Raw genomic sequence first — 16,541 nt, forward strand, 5'->3', positions numbered from 1 at the left:
TCCCTTCCTCACTTTGCCACTGGATTCAAGCTAGATTAATGGTGAGTCAAGTTCTTGTGTACATGTTCCACCCCAGTCTTCAGGTAAATGTCCCACACAGTACATACCTATAACCACTGTAGAACTACTGGCAATAGAACAGGGATTTACATGCATTCCAATGGAAACTTCTAGTTGAAAGTATTTTTATGATTGGGAGCAAGAGTATCTGTCATGCTTGGTTGTTTCTGGATTAGGACTAGTCATCAGTATGCAAAAGAAACAAAAAACTACTTATTTTCATGTTTTGTTTGATGTATGCGCAATGAAGCAACATATGATACTCTGGTGTACATCATATACAGAAAAAAAACGAGTAATTGTTACTTTTCCAAACTAAAGGACACTTCTGCAAAACACATAGAACATCACTGTAAACTATTGAGAGGACTGCTTCTTTACATGCCGTTTTATTGGAATGGTACAAAGAATGGATGCTATATAGAGGCTGCAACCCGATTGTTACATGTAAGTAACTTTCTCTTTATAAGTTGCACAGAGTACATCATCCTTACAAAAGACTGAGCTATTGTCACCATGGAATCTAACAACACAATTTTAAGATGCTAGTTCGGACTCAATGCATTCTGCAAGAGTGTCTCAACTTTTAGCCCTTCTTGTTTGTGTACGCAATAGATTTGAATTTGTGAAAACTCGAGCCCTAGACCCTGATTCTGATTCCCATTTCCCGCCCACACGGGAGGCGTCGGCACAGTATGTAAACGTCTCCGCAGACTAATGACAGCGATGCATGAGTCACATATGTGGAAAGTACTCCCTGCCACACTCGTACAATGTGGGAAGAAACGAGTGCCTGCCCTTTGTCATGTTTTGTCACTCAAGCAGAGGCAAAAGCATATTTTTGCAAAGCACTTCGAGTTCAGAAAGATAAAAATAGAAACCAGAGGGATACACTTGCCAAGAGTGATTTTTAAGGCTTTCGCTTTTTTTTTCTTTCTCTGACATTCTTCTAGCGGTCTGAAGAGAAGATTTGTGGGGATCTCACAGACTGAGCAGGAACATGGAGTGAAGAAGGGGTTTGATGCAGCAGCCTGTCCGGCGCGCGCAGTGCTCTCCGCACGCGGTACCCAGCTGACGCTCTGACTCGGGTAAGTGCACGCGCGGCCGCCTGGGCCCCGGCTTCAGCTCTGATAGCGGCCTTCGAGAGAAAAAGGGTTCTATTAGGCACATTTTTGTGAGCACTTCTTCCTTTTATGGGAAGCGGCTCCCAGCTCATCATTTCCTGGGGACTGCGAGCTAAGTCTCTCAGAGACAGCACTTTCCTTTCGCCCTCAGATCCGCATCTGACTAAGTCTCAGCCCTGAGGGAGCGCTTTTTACCTTGCTATTTTAGGCACTCAGTTTACAATAACACAGTGAGGGAGAATACAACAAAGGTTATTTTCACTGTGCATCGTCTAGCGTGGGAATACTGCAAGCAGCATCTGTTGTTATGGTTTATTGAGGCCGAAGAAGCAGATTTTAAAAGTGCACAAACGTTGCATGTACCCTGCGACTTTTCTGTCACAGTCTGATACTTGCTTATGACACTTCGAGTCGTCAAATTTAAAACATGCAACGAGAGCACAACAAATGGAACTAAGATTTTTAGTTCACGAAAGCCATATGAACGTTTTAGACATAGAGGATTTTATAACATTCCCTTCATTACATTAGTGTCGCCACGATTTTACTTTCACATCAAGGTCGCCGGAGTGCAATCTGTGAAAACTGGGAAGGTTTGGGCAAACTGGAGCCAGTGCAGTCTTTGTAATCCTGCCCCTGTTGTTAAACAACTGTTGAATCTGAATAAATTGATAAATTAATCATGACCACTGTCTGAGTGACCTGTCCATTCAAACAAGCGTCACATATTTTCTTACTCGAATTACCATTATCAAATTCTGTTATTGTCCACAACATGAAGGTGATATGTTTGACGCAATTAGGTTGTTAAAGATTGAGGGGCGGGCAAATTTACAAAGATGTCATCAACGCAATTCAGCAACCAATGTTGCTGTACAGCATTGTGTAAGAGGGAGAGAGCAGGAAGGCGCCATATATACCAAGATATAGCATTGTATTGCTCCCTTTCTAACGCTTGGCACACAATTAGGCTGCCTAGTGCAAAACATCCACCTTTACATCATAGCTGACAGCTATCTGTGTTATGTCTACTATAGGTTTTCTGCTGAAAGGTTACTCTTCCAGTACAAATTGCTATGCCTAGGCAAACTTTGAAACTGTTCCCACTTTCGATGCGTGCTGAACAGTGTAACACACATACAAAGTTAGAAAAGTTTGTAGAAATAAAACAGTTGTCCAAGCTAATGCGACCCTCAAAAAAGGCATTCTTTTGTGGTGCAAGAACCTGTTTGCTAGTATTAGTACTATAGGACCCCTGCTTCATGGCCGGTCGCTCCTTGCGCTGCATGACTCCCCGTGAGTGAGCCCAGGCTTCCCCCTGCTGCCACCTTCTTGCAGCTGCCCTGCAGCTAAGTATTCCGCGCTCCGTTGTTGGCTCCTCTGTGCCTGCTTATCCTCGCTGTTTGCATCATATCTCTGACTTGCCCCCTCGTGTTTAGGTTTCTTCTCTACCTGCATTTTGTCACTGTTGTTATTATACTTGTGTCTTGCCCCCTCGTATTTATACTGTTGTGCCTGTATTTGCCTCTGTTTCCACTGTATTCGTGACCTGCCCCCTCGCCTCCGTCTTCCCGCTGTTCCCCGCCGCTGCTCCCCTGCGGCCCCTTTCCTTTCCTTCTGTACCCCTTTCCATTCGCCGGCCCGCTCCCGCCTCCCAGCTGCTCCTCCCTCCCACTTCGCCATTTATGGCAGAGCCCCAGCGTTTGCACAGCGGGCGCGCCGCTGGCGCACCGAAGGCGTGCCAAAGGCAAGCCCGTCTGCGCCCGTCCGTGCCTGGCCTGCACCTAGTGCCAGGAACCCTGGTCCTCGACGATGCCAGCGCACCCGACGGACCTACAACGCTGCCACCCTCCACACAATCAACGCCGGCCGGAACCCCGCCTGCTACCGAGCCACCCCGAAACACACCCACCGACCCTTCACCTGCCACGCCTGCAAACTCACCTGCCTCCGAACCTGCACCGCACCCCCAAAACCGAGCACCAGCAACAACCACCTCAAGTGCATCCTGCTCAACACCCGCTCTCTCCACAGGCACGCCATCGAACTCTGGAACCTCCTCGATACAACATCACCAGACGTCGCCTTCCTCACAGAAACCTGGATGAAACCTACAGCCCCCAACATCGCCATAGCCATCCCGCATGGCTACAAGATCACCCGGAGGGACCGCGTCAACCAAACCGGAGGAGGCCTCGCCATCGTCCACAGAAACACCATCCGCATCACGACCAACTCGGACTACACCCTCACCACTGCCGAGCACCTTCACTTCCAGATACACACCGACCCCAAGACCACTCTCAGAGGCACTCCCATCTACAGACCCCCGGGACCACGCACACAATTCAGCGGAGCCATCGCAGACTTCGTCAGTCCGCACGCCCTCACCTCCTCAGACTACATCCTCCTACGGGACCTCAACTTCCACCTAGAGAACAACAAGGACCGCAACACCGCCGCCCTGCTGGACAACCTCACCAACCTCGGACTCAAGCAACTGGTGAACACCCCCACCCACTACGCCGGCCACACGCTTGACCCCGTCTTCTCTTCCAGCAAGCACATCTCCTTCAGCCACTCCACCGGACTACACTGGACAGATCACAGCTGTGTCCACTTCAACTTCAGGAGAACAACGACCCACCACCACCTGCAACACGTTCCCCGTAAAAGCTGGAGAAAGATCACCGCCGACCAGCTCACCACAGCCCTCAGCCAGAACCCACCCACCAGTACGACGGACCCCAACGAAGCAGCCCACAACCTCACACAGTGGCTCACCAACTGCGCCAACGACCTCGCACCACTGAAGAACCCGCCCAGCAGATCCGGCAGCAGGAAAGGCCCGTGGTTCACCAACGACCTCAAAAACTCCAAGAAAACCTGCCGCTCCCTAGAGAAAGCCTGGCGCCACGACCAGGCAACAGAAAACATGACAGCCCTCAAGAACGCCACCCGCAAACACCACCAGCTGATCCGCACCACCAAAAGGACTACATTCAAAGAACGACTGGACAACAACACCCACAACAGCAAGGAACTCTTCAGCATCGTGAAAGAGCTCTCTAACCCCAGCGCTTGCAACAACAATTTCACACCCTCGCAAGACCTCTGCGACTCACTCGCCTTGTTCTTCCACCACAAGATCGCCGACATACACAACAGCTTCGGCGCACAGACCACACACCCAACCACCGAACCAACGCCCCCCACCACCACCCTCTGCACCTGGACCCCTGTCTCCACCGAAGACACCACCCGCCTGATGAACACCATCCACTCCGGCTCCCCAACCGACCCCTGCCCACACCACATCCTCAACAAAGCCGACTCCATCATCGCACCCCAACTCCGGAACATCATCAACAGCTCCTTCGCATCCGCCACCTTTCCGGAGAGCTGGAAACATGCCGAGCCGAGCGCCCTCCTGAAAAAACCAACAGTGGACCCCACAGAACTCAAGAACTTCTGCCCCATCTCGCTCCTCCCTTTCCCGGCCAAAGTAATCGAGAAGACCGTCAACAGACAACTCTCCGCCTTCCTCGAGACCAACGGATCCCTCGACCCTTCACAGTCTGGTTTCTGAGCAAACCACAGCACCGAGACCGCCCTCATTGCAGCTACTGATGACATCAGGTCCCTGCTCGACAACGGGGAAACGGCTGCCCTCATCCTCTTAGACCTCTCAGGAGCCTTCGACATCGTATGCCTCCGCACCCTGATACAGCGCCTCAGCAACACCGGAATCCAAGGAGCGGCCCTGGAGTGAATCATCTTGTTCCTCGCCGGAAGAACCCAGAGAGTCCGCCTCCCCCCGCTCCGATCCGCGGCCACCGAAGTCATCTGTGGCGTTCCGCAAGGATCCTCACTCAGCCCCACCCTCTTCAACGTCTACATGAGCCCTCTCGCAGCCATCGCACGCCAACACAACCTTAACATCATCTCCTACGCCGACGATACCAAGCTGATCCTCTCCCTCACCAACGACCCCGCCACCACCAGAGCTTGCCTCCAGGAAGGAATGAAAGACGTTGTGGAATGGATGAAGCTCAGCCGTCTGAAACTGAACTCAGACAAGACGGAAGTCCTCATCCTGGGACCATCCCCCTCTGCCTGGGACGACTCCTGGTGGCCCCCTGCCCTGGGCACCGCACCCAAGCCAACGGAACATGCACGCAACCTGGGCTTCATCCTGGACTCCTCCCTCACGATGACCAAGCAAGTCAATGCCGTCTCGTTCTCCTGCTTCAGCACCCTGCGCATGCTCCGAAAGATCTTCCGGTGGATCCCCAACGAAACCAGGAAGATGGTCACCCAGGCCCTCGTCACCAGCCGTCTGGACAACGGGAACACCCTCTACGCTGGAACCACAGCCAAACTCCAGAAAAAACTCCAACGCATACAGAACGCCTCTGCACGACTCATCCTGGACATCCCCCGCCACAGCCACATCTCTGCACATCTGAAAGACCTGCACTGGCTCCCTGTCAGCAAGAGGATCACGTTCAGACTCCTCACCCACGCACACAAGGCTCTCCACGACATGGGCCCGAAATACCTCAACAGCCGCCTCACATTCTACACACCCACCCGCCAGCTCCGTTCCGCTAGCCTCGCCCTCGCCTCTGTCCCACAAATTTGCAGATCCACCGCCGGAGGAAGGTCCTTCTCCTACCTGGCGGCCAAGACATGGAACTCCCTCCCCACCCACCTACGGCTGACCCTGGACCATCTCTCCTTCATGAAACAACTCAAGACCTGGCTGTTCGAGCAGTAGCGACTCCTCCCCTCCCAGCGCCTTGAGACCCTAGCGGGTGAGTAGCGCGCTTTACAAATCTGTTTGATTGATTGATTGGGTGGTTAGGTGGGAGCACCCATGTACCACCCATGGAACACATCCCTGACAAAAAGTAATACAAAGCAATGCAGAGCCCTGCTTTGAGTTGCTTTCAGGTAACCGTCCAGTCCAAACAAATTTTGCACCAGCATTACCGCCTTTCACAAGACTTCTGAGAAAAAGAAAGGCTATTAATGAAAAAATAATTTCTTTTGAAAACGAAAGTCTTACAACAGCAGATTATAGCTAATGTATAGATTCCTCAGACATACGGTTAGGATGAGCAAGCACAGTGAACCATTAGCCACATTTGTGTGCAGTTCTTGACTCTTTCAATAATAGCCATCCATGGAAAAGCTTTGTAGGTAATACAATATTGTACAAACAAAAGCATCCAGGGAAACCTGACGTGATCACCTGGCATAATCACTGTATCAGTAGACCCACATTGCCCACCTCAATTGGCCATTTGCTCATTGACCATACATCGAAAAAAATAAGTGACACAAATAAGAGAGCCAACAAACACATCTGAGTGTATTAAGCAATCATCATAAATCATGACTCATAGGTCCTTGTCAAAATTGTGTTTTTTTCTTTATGTAGGTTCTTCATCCATAATACAATGTGTTGAAAACCCCCTCTGAAAATCTTGGTGTAGAAGTTTTACAGTGTGATAATCATTGTTAGGCACCATAGAAGGGATTGTATATTGTTTTGCTCACTGTAAATTTGTAAATATTTGTCATTTCATGCCTGATGTATGCCTTCTGGAAAAGCATGTGCTCAATACAGGAATCTTGAGTTTGTTATATTGACAACCCTATAGTTGAAATGAAAGGCCAATTGATTTGTTTGGAGGCGTTATGTCACATGCCAGAGGTGTGATCTGTTTATTATGAAAAATTACGACATGGGTAGTAGGGCTGAGATATTAATTGTGAAAAAGCATATGTTAAATGTGCATTCAAAGGTAGAGTTATTAGAGTGTGTGTTTTCACAATGAATAATACCATGCCAAAAACGGACGACCACTGTTCCCTTTTCACTTGCTGTTTATTGCAAACATATGCCTGAGAAATGTAGTTGGCAGGATTTTTCTTTTTCTCCTTTTAATATTCATGTAAATTATCTTGCATTTCTTGTTTCTTGGATGAGTGAGTGGGTAAACTCAAGAATGAGTGAGTGGATGGATGAATGGTCTACTAGTGCAAGGCATAGTGAGAGTGCATGCATGATGAGTTAGTTAATGCCTAAACTCACACATGAATGAAGAGGAACGTTGATATGTCAAGCCAAGTGACATTTGCAATTCTTGCTTTTGCACGTCGAGAGGTCCAATACCACGATATCAGCAATTTTTCTAACAATTAAACATTTTTAGAAACAAATTAATTTGAACAAGTTTAAAGCACACCAACACCATATAAACATTCAATTTTATTATTCTTGATATAACAATGTGATTTGATTAACTACAAAATTCATACAGTTTTTACCAATTACAATCAATGGCTTCCAGAATAAATAAAAAACAAAACCATTGTAAAGTGGCACAGAAGACACAACATGAACATACAGGTGCAAAAATGAGTTTATTAGGAAGCTCATAAAATCTCAAAAAGCTGTGGTTCTTTGTGGCCAATTTCCCAAGCTTTCTCTTCTTCGGACTAGTTGGGCTGTTTTGGAAGGTACCACGTTCCATTGAGGAGTCTTCATTATCGATGTAAATATAGAAAGACAAGTATCAATGTTAATTTTTTTCACAATTCCTGGTCTTGGTCAAAAAGAGGAGTAAGGGGAACATTGCTGTCTAATACCGCATCAATTACAAGCTTCTTCCCTTTTGCGGTGTTTGATTGATTAAACCTATGCTCATGTTTCCTTCTCCAGGAGAGAAAATCAGCCTTGTGCTCTTCTAATATATATTCAATCTCAAGTTTTACTTTTTGTGTGCTCCCCTAACCATGCTAATCCATAACCATAATCTGTTTAAACAGACCTGGCCACCAGTTTTCCCCATTCCCATGTCCAGGACTCTAAGAGGAGTGTATGGCATACGGAACTCAGCAATGTCTTGGCCTCTCACGTGTTGTTGTTAGATGCAGGGTGGTATTTTGCCTTCCTTTTTCTTCTTCTCCTCTCCTGTGGTCCACCTCCAATATTCTTCTCCAATCTCTCATTCTCTCCTTCTCACCTCTTCACTCTGCTAGTCATCTCCTCTACTCCTCTTGCCTGCCTACAATGACCTTCTCTCATCTACTTCCTGTCTTCATTTCTTTGCTCTTCTTCATCACCTTTGCTCTGCTTCTCTTCATGCTCTCAGCTGTACCTCCTCCAACAATCACACTGAGTCAGGGCATTTCTAAATATTTGAGTTTTGAAGCTGGAGAAGGGTAATTGTCAATAATGGCCCAATAACTCCTAGAAACCTCTCAACACCTTTTTATTCTGGGAAATGCCAAGTCCTGGATCCTTTAATCTTTGGCACTTGAGGGTCTAATTTTCTCTTTATGGTGATATAGGCTAAATATCATACCACCCACCAGGATTTTATTTTCTGGGGCTGAAAAATATCCCTAAAATGGCGAAAACTTGTGTTCCAATTGGATCTGTAGACAATAATGTTGGCAAGGTGAGCAACCGCATTCTTCCTGTATTGTGGCAAACCTTTACCTATTAGGTGCGAAAAAGGCGCAGAGGCACTGTGAACACAAAACAGAACTATGAATTGGTAAAATCCAAAGGAGATAGAAAATGCTTTTGTTTATTTAAACCCACAGAAAACACGAGGCCACCATATATTTCTTAGAAACTGGGTAGCCTACACAGTTGATACGGGGGACTCACTGCTTACAGCACTCGCACTGAGAACGAGTGGACTTGGCAGCTTATTAAGGTCTGCCAAGTTGTTTCAAGACAGACCTCGTCTCTACAATATTCGCTTCAAGAACCCCATATTTATGTTGCTTCAATACATTCTAATTGCCCTGGAACCTTATTCACCGCTAATCGGTCCTTGTTGCGCTCAGTTCCTGCACATATTTTCATGTGACTTTCTTGACTTTGTTCACTGTATGTCTATTTGGATTCTGACTGAGCCTTATATTGCCTGTTTGGCCTGGACCAGTATACTACTGTCTGTGTAATCTCATTTGACTTCGCCCTGACGAAGCTCCCAAGGTGTGGAGCGAAACGCGTTGGCTGTCCTGTGCACCCCTAAAACAAAAACATCAATACAAAGAAGAACATATTTTCAGAATACTTTGCCTTTGTGAATTACTTCATAAATGGTGCTGCCTCTACGCCTCTTTACACAATGTATACTTACAGTGGTTCTTACGGTAATTATTTAAGTACTCAAATTCTCAATTTTAAGAGTTAGATTGAAACCTCTCAAACTCATGCTTTCTAAAAATCAAACAGCAAGAAGATCACATAGAATATGATTTGGCATTTATGAAGGGCCGATGGACAAAATATAAAGACTAGGAAATGGGCAAACACAAAAATAGAATGAAGGAGATCAAATATAAAGTACATGATTGAGAAGACAATCGCAGACAAATATTATTTGGCCAATTATAAAGGGCTGCTAAAAGGAAAATAGGTGCTACGGAGTGAGTAAACACGAAAAAGGCATAAGAAAGAGCTGGGGAATAAAAGTGAACAGGATGGAAATGGAAACTGACAATTTACAGTATAACATATGGAAAGAGCGATAGAGTATCAAATGAAATAGGTAAGATAATTGAAACCATCAAATCAAGCAGAACGAAAGAAGTCTATTCACGAGTAATAAAACCAGAAAGGGTAGAGGGATAGGTAGAAAAAAAGACCAAAAAGAGTGGCAACCGGCAAATCTAAAGTCACAAGATGAGAATTATGAATGTCCAGCCGGAAGGGGATAATAAAGGGATAGGCAAGGTATAGTTGGCCTCCGAGATGGATTAGGGCCCAAATGTCAAAACCGGTCCTACCCCGACATAGTCATATTGTATAAGAAGGATGTAATATCACTGTGAAGAACACGACAGCTTTGCTCATCTCTGGTGATATTAAGAAGGAGAAAGAACGTGATCATACATGTTGTTACAGTACATGGTTCAGGACAAGGAGACTCAAGAGAGTAGAGCTATATTTAATTTAGCCAAAAATGCATTTCTGCATCTTTGTTTAGTCCTTTGTCCACAGTTTGAAGCTTCAAGATAAGTTTGCTTTCTCATTGTCTCAATCTTAATTCACAGTTTCCACCTCTAGTGTTGATTTTAATGTGTTCTACGCCCAAAAACTGGAAAGTTTTTTGTTGTTCATGAAATTTGTGATAATGTTTGGTGAGCGGAGGGCCTACCTTCTCTCTGTTTATGTTTATGTACTGTTCCAAAATCCTGGATTTGAGTGGTCTGATAGTACTTCCTACATATAGTTTATTGCAGGGGCATAAGATGATGTAGATTACAAAAAAAGAGTTGCAGTTTATCTAGCCTCATATTTTCAGTGTAGGCTGAGCAGGAACAGTAAACTGAATCTACTTGTTGATGCCAAGTTTGCAGGGATTGTAGTTGTGGCACATGTAAAATCCAACCGGTTTCACCAGAATATTACGTCTTGTTTCGTTTCTCCTGTCAATTAATTTTGATTTGCATAGAATTTGTTGTAAGTTTTTAGCTCGTCTAAAGCCCATTTGAGGGAAAACTGATATTGGAACCTTGATAGAAGTATTCCGTGCCAGGAAGTACCAGTGTTTCTTAAATGTTTTTCGAATCGAGTGGTGGCCATTATGATAGTTGGTAAGAAACCTGATTGTTTGTGTATTATCAGAATCCTCTGGCGGTCTTTTAGGTTGAAGCAGGATTTTCTCACAATCCTGTGCTGCCCTTTCCAATTTTACTCATGGGTAGCCTGGTTGTTCCAATCTGTCAATCAATTGTGTAGCACTGCCTCTTTATATTTTAGTGTCACCACAATGTCTCCTCATTCTTTGGAATTCACCTCTTGGGATATTCTCAATAGTTTTAGGTGGATAACAGCTATCTGCCGCCAACATCGAATTGGCAGCTGTTGGTTTATGGAAAAGTTTGGAGTGTAGGTTACCATCTCGAGCGTAACTGGTGAGATCCAGGAAATCAATTTCAGATTTGTAGAGATGAGATGTCATCTAAATGTTCCATTTGTTGATGTTAATTTCATGAAGAAAAAGCTCTAGTCTTCCTTTAAGTCCTTGCCATATGCAAAGAATGTCATCTATATAGCGACCAAAATATATGATATGTGATGTATATTCAGAAAATCTTTCATCCCACAACCAATTTCCACTACACCCAAAAGATGCATGCGTAGGGGGGCTTTGGAGTGAGAGAGTGTTTTATTTTGGGCTTTTGTAAGGAGGATGTGTTTTATTATGAGCTGTTGGAGGGAGCAGGTGTTTTATTTTGTTTTTTGGAAGCAGTGGGGCACTTTGTCCACCCCACCACTTTCGGCCGCCCCTGAAAATCGTTTATAGCAAATACAAGTGGTGATACTGGCAAGTGTAAAACAGCGTAAACCACATTTAACAAGGTGATCATAATAAAGGCGCATATTGAAGGCATGGTGCCCATCAGTTGTGTACAAGCAGAAAAAAATGTAAAAAAAATACTCAAATACAGGTAAAGATCAAAAATTGTCTGCAAAAATTGTGGGATTAACTAAGGGGAGGGGAGTTTCAAATGTAAATTTCTGCCCAGTTGGTCCTAGATCCAAAAAAGCAGTAAATTATATGTTGTAGATGTTTCAATCTCTGAATAAATAACTTCAGTGGGGTCTTCATCAGGACAGTGACAAAGATGCACTGCAAACTGTAGGCTATCAATGCAGTGTGAAAACTGATGCGTCCATATGGTACACAACCACCTTTCCATACTTCTTGGGCAAATATATCAAATAGAGCAAAAAGGTATGTCCTTGATGCTTGTCACTTGGTTTTAGAGTATTATTAAAGCACCAGGAAAATTTCCTCAATGAGTGTGCTCGTGTCTAAAGAAGATCAAACTGATGTATCATTTTGATCTTCTATACACATGAGCACTCTAAACACAGAATTTTTCCTGGTATGCTTAAAGAAGATCAAATTGATGAATCAGTTTGAATCAGTTTGGTCTTCTTTAGATGGTAATCATGGATTTTTTCCTAGTGTGATTATATTCCTTTAAAGCCATTTTCCATAAACCACTTGCATTTGCTATACACGATTTTATCACAGAAGTTTGGTCTCATTGATGCTTGATTTTAAGAAAGGATGTCTTTTGAGAAGAGTCCATTCAATTATCTTACAATTGATAATTTATGTATTCTATTTGTAGTCAGTGGCCAGAGGTATTTGCCAGTTAACAGTGGTGAAGTCTCAGTCAGCCATATACTTAGCTTGTTTTACACCTGTCTTATGGCATAGGTCCAAATTGAGCAAAGGCATTGATTTTTCTGAAGTCAATAGAGAAGTGTTTTTAACTACCCCGCCATGAACTAACTTATGGTATGGTATGATATAGTTTTTTTGTCATCTTTTGTTGCTCCCAGTGTTCTCAAGCCATTTCCAGTATTATGAGGGCCGGTAACCAAGCGATAACTGAAAGCTAGAATATCCAGTGGGGTCCTGAATGTGACACCGCGTTTCAGATAAGAACTGGTGGCACTTGCGATCCTTACCCTTCCAATCAAACTGTACTACTTTCCTTAACAGATTTTCTGAGAGTGATGTACAAAAGTATGGATTTGCCTTTGTAGTGTAGTTCCTATATCCCTGATAGGCTCTGTGCATTGTAATAATATACACTATAGTTTTGACATAGGACTGAAGTCAATATATCTCTATCGAGTATATTACACTTAATTACTTGTGTGAGCTAACTCAGAGGTCACTAGAAACTTCTCTAATGAATAAGAAGGGATTCGTTTCTGACAACCGCATAAACATGACAACTTTGTTTCCCTTTAGAATTGGAACAATCTCAGAATCATGGAAACAATAGATAACAGTTTCACTCAATCACTACTGCATGCTTCGTTTCTACAGAGTTGCACAGAAATAGAGAGACAGGCGTTTCAATAAAAGGGTTTATTGAACAGTCTTATTTCTCGTGCAAGAGATATGAACTGCTACAATCGTGAGACAGAATGCGAAGTATAATAAGTACGGCGTTAGCAGTAAGATAAAACAATACTGCAATAGCATGGTCTGTAGCTATGACATACATAAAAATACATACATAAATAACATAGCCTAAAATACACAACTGGTGCTTCTAAAATAATCCTACACCAGTGTACCTAACCTAAGTATGGTACGAGTTAAGAAGTAGGTGCTGTTTAGCTATAGTCTAGTTTAGTTTAAGTTAAGTTTTGCCAAGAGGGGCCAAAAGTTTCTCTAGGTTCTCGTCGGCTCCATACCTTAGAATGAGAGAGGTTGGTATCTCTTTTCCGGGACTCGATCTCTAACACCCCGCAAGGGGAGTCAGAAACATTGGAGCTGGATTCTCTGCGAGGAGGATGACAGCGTTTGGTCAGTGTGTCAGTTGGGAACTCAACTTCCTTCCAAACTTGCTCTGGCGACCCGTGCCATGCAAGTAGGTAGCCGAACTGCACCGTACCGTGGTTTGCCATTGCAAGTGAAGATATATTTATACCTTGAAGGTGTTTTGGAATGCCAGTATTGACGTAAAAGTCAGGCACAAGAACATCATGAATGAACCCCTAAGGAATAGATGTTCATGCATAATAAATGAGTTATTGGAGAAATCAATATCCAGGCAAGGGGAAATCCTAAAGGCTTAAGAGTGTGGTTTTCCAAGAACTCCTTGTGACGAAGATGACTGGATGTAGTTGACCATGCCTGTATTTGGTTAGCATGAGCAATGCCTAAATTAGGGCTGGATTTCTATGCCTAAATAAGGGCAATGTGAATTGTACCTATATAAGGGCATGAGTCGGGAAATCTATATACAGTCTCTAAATCGACACACAACAACTTATACTTAACTATTGGTGTATTCTGAACATTAATACAGGTATAAATAGAATTCTTTGATTAGTGAGATGTTCCCTGGTAAAGCCCACACAAAACCATTCTAAAGCTCAGGTTCTCCAGCATCTGCCAGACAAATAGTACCAAAAGACTGTTTTACTATGTACAGCTAAAACCATTACTGCTCTGAGATCTGTTTTTCATGTTTTGCAACAACCTGATATGGAAATTAATACTAGCCAGCCTCTTCCTCCCATTGCAGGAAAGACATGATAAAGGTGACTTGTTTGCTGTTTAGTAGACTAATGGATACTTTTAAAACTAATATATCTGCACCACTGTTCCCTGTAACCTGCGCCCCTGGGCGCCCGCGCACCTCAGTGAGCCCGAGCTCGCAGTGTCCCTGGTGAAGCGCGCACACATCCCGGGAGAGCATTTGCAAAAAACTGTGATTTTAAGGTTCCAGGGTCGAGTTCTAAAGCAAGTGTCTCCTTCACTTGCTACTTTTCTTTCTTAATCGGCCGTGGCTGCAGGCTGATTGTGGGTCTTTGTGAAAATATTCCTGTTAATTGCAGCGCAGTAGGGTGCTGCAATTAACAGGAATACATTCACAAGTGCCCACAATCAGCCCACAGCTGTGCTCTATTAAGCAAAGGCATGCATCAAGTTCAAAAGCACGACGTGTAAAGCGCACGTCATGCTTTTGGGCTTGCTGCATTTCTTCTCTTAATGGACCGTGGCTGAGGGCTGATCGTGGGCACTAGTGAATGTGTTCCTGTTAATTACAGCACCCTACTGCACTGCAATTAACAAGAATATTTTAACAATGGCCCACAATTATCCCTCAGCCTTGCTCTGTTTGGCTCTTCAGTGAGTGTCGCCACAGAGGCTGCTGGACAGTCTCAGTGGTGGTGGTGCCTGCTGCCTGTTATGGCCTGTGTGTTGTATGTAGCCCAACGGTCTTTCATTCCCTGTTGATTCCTCCCGCCCACCCACACATTGGTAGAATTGGATTGATGATCATAGTAGTTAACCTACTTAATACATAGATACATTTTGGGAGTTTGTTTTAAAACCAGGACATATACAAAGGAGCATGTTGGGTTTTAAATACATTGGATTATTGGGTTTTTTTTGGTCGGTGACGGGGACATGTAGACCCAGTACTGTGCACTGCCCGAGGCAGAGAGAGAGAGAGACAGAAACAGACAGAGACAGGGACAGGCTGACAAATATAGACAGACAGAGGCAAAGACAGATAGAAGCAGAGACATATAGAGACCGAGCCAGATAGAGGCAGAGACATATAGAGACAGGGGCAGACAGAGCTAGATAGAGGCTGAGACAGGGACAGCCTGACAGAGGCAGAGACAGATAGAGGCAGAGACCAATAGAGGCAGAGACAGATAGAGGTAGAGAAAGACAGAGGTAGAGAGCGATGGAGACAGAGAGAAAGAGAGAGACAGAGAGAGAGAGAGACAGATAGAGAAAGAGATAGAGGCAGAGACAGACAGAGACAGATAGAGGCTGAGACAGACAACGATAGAGATATAGACAGACAGAGATAGAGACAGAGACAGGGACAGAGAGAGGGAGACAGAGACAGGGACAGATATAGACAGGGACAGACAGAGACAGGGTCAGACACAGACAGAGTCAGAGACCGACAAAGATAAAGACAAACAGAGACAGAGATAGAGAGGCAGAGAGACAGAGAGAAAGAGATGGAGAGGGAGATGGAGCAAGACAGAGGGAGAGAGGGAGAGGGAGAGGGAGGGAGAAAGAGGGAGACCGAGGAAGGGAGGCAGAGGGTGACAGAGAGAGACAGAGGGAGGAAGACAGAGAGAGGGAGACAGAGAGAGAGAGGGAGACAGAGGGAGGGAGTCAAGGGAGACAGAGGGTGGGAGAGGGAGACAGACAGAGGGAGACAGTCAGAGGGAGATAGAGGGAGGGAGATAGATGGAGGGAGATAGAGGAAGGGAGACAGAGGGAGGGAGACAGAGACAGACAGAGGGAGACAGGGAGAGGGATACAGAGAGAGAGGAGACAGAGGGAGGGAGACAGAGGGAGACAGAGGGAGGGAGTAAGGGGAGATAGAGGGAGGGTGAGGGATACAGACAGAGGGAGACAGACAGACGGAGATAGAGGGAGGGAGTCAGAGGGAGGGAGACAGAGGGAGGGAGACAGAAGGAGGGAGACAGAGGAAGGGAGAAAAAGGAAGGGAGACATAGGGAGGGAGACAGTGGGAGACAGAGAGAGAGGGAGACAGAGCAAGAGGGAGACAGAGCAAGAGGGAGACAGACAGAGGGAGAGAGACAGAGGGAGACAGACAGAGGGAGACAGACAGAGGGAGGGAGACAGAGAGAGGGAGACAGAGGGAGGGAGACAGATAGATGGAGATATATATATATATATATATATAATATATATATTTTCTCGCCTGTTTTCACTGAGCCCAGTGTAAACATCAAGGAGGTCACACTCTCACAGGTGAGTTCCAATTATATTTTTATTCTTC

At 45.0% G+C, this 16,541-nt stretch overlaps 1 long non-coding RNA gene across 1 annotated transcript in view; it reads left to right on the forward strand.

Moving 5' to 3' along the window:
- The window catches only part of LOC147731016 (uncharacterized), a 414,276-nt gene that overhangs the window by 308,442 nt on the left and 89,293 nt on the right, over window positions 1-16,541 (forward strand). Inside the window, exon 3 of the long non-coding RNA XR_015308618.1 lies at window positions 1,014-1,148. This is a non-coding gene — a long non-coding RNA (uncharacterized LOC147731016). The remainder of the gene's footprint in view (window positions 1-1,013; window positions 1,149-16,541) is intronic.

Source organism: Lissotriton vulgaris, chromosome 2_1, assembly GCF_964263255.1.
Source record: "Lissotriton vulgaris chromosome 2_1, aLisVul1.2, whole genome shotgun sequence".
In the NCBI taxonomy this organism is placed as follows: domain Eukaryota; kingdom Metazoa; phylum Chordata; class Amphibia; order Caudata; family Salamandridae; genus Lissotriton; species Lissotriton vulgaris.